This window comes from Alexandromys fortis, unplaced genomic scaffold (genome assembly GCF_014885135.2).
Source record: "Alexandromys fortis isolate MF-2015 unplaced genomic scaffold, M_Fortis_MF-2015_v1.1 scaffold_39, whole genome shotgun sequence".
Taxonomy (NCBI): Eukaryota; Metazoa; Chordata; class Mammalia; order Rodentia; family Cricetidae; genus Alexandromys; species Alexandromys fortis.
In genome coordinates this window covers 9,380,268-9,386,716 of record NW_026067918.1, presented here as the reverse complement: position 1 = coordinate 9,386,716, position 6,449 = coordinate 9,380,268, and positions in this window count along the sequence as shown.

Sequence of the window (6,449 nt, the reverse complement as noted above, 5' to 3'; positions counted from 1 at the left end):
TATGTTGCTGGACAGATGGCTTAGTGGTTAAGAGCATATACTGCTCTTGCAAAGGACTGGGATTGCCTTCCCAGCTCCCTCAAGTGGCTCAGTACTACTGGGGCAGCAGGGAGATCTGATGCCCTCTCATGGCCTCTATGGGTACTGCACTCACCGCCCCCCCCCCCCCACAATTAGAATTAAATAAAACAGTTTAAAACATTTTAGTGGGAAAGCTGGGATGTAGCTCAGTGGCAGAGTGCTTGCCCAGAATGTGAGAGGCATACCGCCAGGATCAGCAAATTTAAAACGTCTCAGGCTATGAGGATGATCTAGGACAGTGGTTCTCAGTCTTCCTAATGCTGTGACCCTTTAATATAGTTCCTCATGCTGTGGTGACCCTAACCATAAAATTAATTTTGTTGCTACTTTATAACTGTAATTTTTAATGGTTTATTTATTTATAGTGTATACAGTGTTCTCCTTTCATATATGCCTGCATGCCAGAAGAGGGCGCCAGAACTCAGTACAGATGGTTGTGAGCCACCATGTGGTTGCTGGGAACTGAACTCAGGACCTCTGCAGAGCAGCCAGTGCTCTTAACCTCTGAGCCATCTCTCTAGCCCTATGACTGTGATTTTGCTGCTATGAGCTGTAATGTAATGTAATCGTGCCCATAATGTAACGCCTCGACCCACAGGTTGAGAACCACTGCTCTAGAGGTTGACCATAATTGCTCCCAAGTCTGGAGACCTGAGTTCAATTCCTGGGGCCCTCACAGTGGAAGAAAAGAAAGAATGTTCACAAGTTATCCATTGACCACCACGTGTGTGCTGTGGGACACACACACACAATAAGTACAATTGAAAAGAATATTTTTTAAGTCTCAGAACATCTGTTTCTCTCTCAGTTGAGTTTCTTGGGCTTGCGTACATGGCATTCTATGAGTGTAATGTATCTTAGTCACCTGTGGTCATTTTTCTCCTACAGACAAGAATCTCATCTGGCCGTCATCTCTTCAGGGAGCCCCGGTTCCTCCTGCAGCACCCACTATTCCCACAAACACAGACACTGTGGTCCCTGTTGTTCTGAATTTCATTTCCCTAATGATCAGCGAGGCTGAGCATCTTCTTAGATAACCAAACAGTCACTGTGACAATTAACGTTGTCAACTTGGCCGGTTCTAGCGTCACCAGGTAGACAAGCCTCTGGGCACTCCTGTGAGCAGACCGAGACTCACTTCTGGAGTTGGGAAGATCTACCCTGAATGGCGGCGACCATCCCACCAGCTGGGGCCCCCACCGCAGGAAAACAGAAAGCCAGCTGAGCTCCAGCGTTTGTCTCTGCTTCCTGACTGAGGATGCCTTGTGGCCAACTGCCTCCTGTTTCTGCTGCCTTTCCTGTCACGATGGGCTGTGCACCAAACTGAGAGCCAAACGAGCCTTGACGTTGCTTCTTGGTGGGGGTTTTGTCACAGCCACAGACAAAGGAACCAATGCCGCCACCAGCCGCTTTCATTCCTCCACCAGTTGTCTGTCCTCCTCCCCAGCTTCCTATCCCAGCACTTGATAGTTTTTTATGAGGCTTGTGGGACCCTTGTTTAGCTTTGGATGTTGATCCTTTATTAGTTACATTCATTGAAAATAATTTCTCCTTGCGGGCCTTTTATTTCATTCGCGGTGCTCGCGTGGAATACAAGTTTTTGTTTATTTTGAGACGGTCTCACTGTGTAGACTATCCATCTGCTTCTGCCTCCTGAGCGCTGGGATTGAAGGACTGTCTCTCAACTCTCGTATGCTGTTGAGTCTGATGGGCCTTTAGCTGATGGCTTCTAGGTAAAGTGTCTTTTTAGGGAGGCTCAGCACCCCAAGGCCAGGTCATTTGCCTCACAGCACAAGCTAGCAGTGGAGAGATGGGTATACCTGAGCCTTTGCGTTCCCAAAACTGTCCCTCCAGGCCAGGATGGTGACTGCTGCATCCAAGGAGGTGGGAGGAGGGGCTCTAAGGAGTGTGTTGTCTGGGAGGATCTGACAACATAAGCCTGGAAATTAATTGTAGGTGAGAAACCCATTCATTCCCAAAGGCCACCTAGACTGACAGCGTCTTGGCTCAGAGGCCGCTGACTCTGATAAGAGGCGGGACAACCTCGGCAAGGAGAGGCTTCTGGGAGGGAAGCAAGGACAGGACCCAAAGTCACCCTTACGAAGGGAGGCACCAGGAAGACAGAAATGAATGCTCAGAATCCCAAGACTCTGGCTACATCAGCTTTCTGCCTCCTTCCCCACGGTACTGGTGCCCTAGTGACAACGCAGGTCCGGACATGGACGCTGGTGCCCTTCCCAGGCACACTGTTCTTTCAAGAAAACTTTCAGAGATTTGCCTAAGGTCTGACATCTCACTAAACTCCGCTGAGCCTCTCGGGGGAGTTAGCCTGTGCCCTCTTTTCACCTTTAACCTTGAGGTGGTATTGTGACTTTTTCAATGGGGGGGAGGGGGGGGGGAAGGATTCCTCCATGCAGTACTGGATATGAACACTAGATGGAGACTATGCGCCATTAATATAAGCTACTGTTGTTGCCCAATGATCTTGGTCCCTTCCTTCCTCTGGAGTTTAACTTTTCCTGAGGCCCCTACTCCCCAATTTCGCTCCTTGTGTGAGGGAAGGTCGGCCCAGAGTATACTCAGGGCCCGTGTCAGTAATACTCTGAGGAGAAGGGACACCGCTATCTCTTTCCTGTATCCTGCTGTCCTGGGGTCCTTTCTTACTCCCTCTTCTCCCAGACTCTGGTCCTCCGTGGTTCTTCACCTTCACAGAAACCAGCTTGTCCCTAGCACTACCGGCATGACCTTCTGAAGCAGAAAAATTGTTCACGGCGATGACTGGAAAGAACACGGCCCCCAGTCCAGTTCTTCATTTGCTTCAGCCCTGGACCCAGGCCCTGAATCTCTTCAAACCTGAACAGGGAACCACATAAATGAATAAATAGATAGATAGATAGATAGATAGATAGATAGATAGATAGATAGATAGATAGATAGATAGATAGATAGATGGTTGTGAGCTGCCAAGTGGAGGTGGTGAGGGGATGAAATTCACGACCCCTGGAAGAACAGCCAGTGCTCTTAACAGCTGAGCCGGTCCAAGTTGGTTTTTTGGTTTTGTTTTGCTTACGTTATAAAACGTAATGTATGCATCCTGCTCTTGGTTTCCCCCCCTCAGTCCATCTTGGAGATGATTCTGTATCAGCACACGGAGTTGCCTCATTGCCTTTAACATCTGCGATATGACATTGCCACATTTTACACCCAATCCCGTTTCCCACTCTCCCACGCCCGTCAGGACAGGGCTGGGGCCGCATGGCACAATTCTCTGATGCCGCGGAAGCATCACTATGCATATCCTTGTCCTTGGCCATCCTGGGGTGAGGACTCTGCCCAGATGCTAACGCAGCACCTGTAAGACGGAGGGTCAGATTGTGCCTGGATGCAGTCCTGGTCACCCCACCAGCGCTCCCCTTGCCTGAATGGTACTCACATCATGGAACTCACATGCATTCCCGGCAAGCTCAGCCACCGACCTGTGCCCCTACCCCAAGGGGTGGCTCTTTTGCTGCCATCGGCATGGATACCCAGGATGTGTTGAGAGCCCATAAAGGCTTCCTGCATTTGCTTTGATGAAACAACCCCCAGGTTTGGGGTTCTTATCTGTCTTTACTTCAGCCGTGGCTTTCCGTGACAGGGGACTGGGAGGAGAGACTTGTCACCCCAGATAACATGAACTAACTCAGCCTCCAAGGGCTCTTGTACCCTCCTCCAAGCATGTAGTACGCATAAACTCAAATGAGCGTGCACACATACGTGCACATTTTATTTTATTATTATTTTTTAATATTTATTTATGCAATATTTTTTCTGTGTGTATGCCTGAAGGCCAGAAGAGGGCACCATTACAGATGGCTGTGAGCCACCATGTGGTTGTCGGGAATTGAACTCAGGACATTTGGAAGAGCAGGCAATGCTCCTAACCGCTGAGCCATCTCTCCAGCTCTATTTTATTATTTTTAAATGTATTTATTTGAACATATATGACTGTTTTGCCTGCAGGTACGCATGCATCATGTGCATGCTTGTGGAGGTGAGATGGGAAATTAGATCTCCCAGCATGAGAGTTACAGTGTCTGCAAGCCCCCATGTGGATGCTGGAGACTGGGCCTGGATCTCTGGAAGAGGAGTGAGTGCTTCCAACCACTGAACCATTTCGCCTGCCCCAAATTTTAAAAACTGAGTAAATGAATTGAAAACAAGATAGGCTGGCCTGAGTGGTCTGGTCACAGGAGAGGGCACAACTGCCTTCCCTCCTGCTTCTTAAACTCTCCAGGTGAGAGAGGACCCAGCCAGGAGGAAACTGAGGAAGTGAGACCGGCCATGAATGACATCCGGGGACCTGGGCTGCTCCCAAAGCAGCTTGGAGTAAATCTGGGCACAGGGCACTATGTGCCGTGTGGGTCAGGACCATCAGGACAGCACAGAGCAACCAAAGATAGCAGTCAGTGGAGCTCGAGGTCAGGTCAGGAAACACTCCCTTCCCTCCTTCCTTCCTTCCTTCCTTCCTTCCTTCCTTCCTTCCTTCCTTCCTTCCTTCCTTCTTTTCTTTCCTTCCTTTCTTCACCCCCGCCCATGACAGGGTTTCTCTGTGTAACCCTAGTTACTGCCCTGGAATTCGCTCTGTAGACCATGCTGGCCTCAAACTCAGAAATCCATCTCTGCCTCCTGAGTGTTCCACCACCACAGAGAGAAAGCGTTTTTCTTTCCTCCTTTCTTTTTTGTTTGTTTTCATTTTGGTTTTGGTTGGTTTTTATTTTAGGGGGCTTTTGTTGGTCTTGTCTGGTTGTTTGGTTTCTTTGTATTTCAGTTTGACGGGTTTTGAGACCAGGTCGCTTTGTGTAGACCAGGCTGGCCTTGAACTCCCAGAGAACGGTGTGCCTTTCCCTCCCTAGTGCTGGGATTAGAGGTGTACACTGCCGCCACAACGATTCCCTCTCTGTTTCTTCACTCGCTACCCAACCTAAGCTTGTGGCAAAGGCCAAGGTGGTAGACCGGGAGGCAGGAGTGGTCAGGAACACTGTAAGAAGCCAGAGTTTTGACTCAGCTCTGAGACCAGAACAGTGCAGACCTCCCTGGCGGGAGTCTCCCCAAAGACTGAGGCCATTGGTGCTGTGACTGAGGACCGGGACTCCAGACCTGGGGGTGCAGGTGAAGTTCTTCCCCGTGCCGTTCCCTTCCTGCCGCAAGTTTCCTCATCCCAAGTGGAATGCTAAGCCAGGCCCCTGGAGCTTGAAGAAGGGACACCCCCTGCCCTTCAACTTCCTGCAGCTGGCCTGGACCAATCCTGTGTGAGCTGCTAGGTGGGAGCATAGAAGGGTAGGACAGGGTGTCATAAATTTTGCCCTCAGCCCAGGTCCATGGACACGAAAATGAAGAGTGGTACCCTACCCGGGAGTGGGTAAGACGGCCACAAGGAGCCACCTCTCATGATGCAGGAGAGCTAAGGGAGGGCTTCTGGGTCCAGGAGGGAGATGAGGAGGAGCAGCTCGCTCCTCTGGACCCGTTGTGGCTAGAGATGGAGGCTGTGGGCGAACTGAGGGAGGTCCTGCCCTCGGTACTGCTAATAATAGCAACCACAACAGCAGCTGCTAGCTGGAGTCACAGGCCTACAGGGGCTTCCTGCTGCTACCCTTCTCACTCAGAGAGAGGGACGCTGAGGCCCAGGAGGCTTGGGGAGCTCTTTGAGGCCTCAGAGGTAGTCAGTGACAGGTCAGGATTTGAACCCCCAGCTCCTGAGGATAGCCTGTCAGCTTGGGTTATTTATAGTTATTTCTTGTTACAGCCAAAAAAGGAAGCCAGAGGCCTAGCAGGTGCTGCTTCTTGCTCAGTTAAGACTAGGGCAGAGTCTTAACCCGGACCTGGGCCGCCCGCTGTCCAGGAGGCTGGCCACTACTCCAAGATGTGGTGGCTTTCCTCTGTCTGCCACAGGCTCCCAGGTGAACCAACTTTTGAAGCCTTTGTCCTTGGCTGCAAAGCAACAGCGATTTTGCCCTAAGGAAGATTCCTGAGAACTAACTGCCAGCCTGGGGCACCAAGAGCAAGGCTCTGCACACCTCAGTTCCCTTCCAACTGCTCTGTGTTTAGTGCTGGGGTGGTTAAAGGGACAAACAAGACTCAGTTTCCAGCAAGACTTGGTCTGGCCTAGAAGGCACGAGAAGAGGTCATTCTAGTGGAGGGAGGAGCACCAGCAGGCAGAGAAGACCAAAGCCTCCCTGAAGGAGGGAGTTGCAGCGACTGGGGCAGCTGGAAAGGATGCAAGCAGAGACTCCTGGAGTCAAGGGAGCCAGAGGGAGAAAGGGAAACAGGGTGTTTTTGTTTGTTTGGGTTTTTTTTTGCGGGGTTGCGTGCGTGCGTGTGTGTTGCTG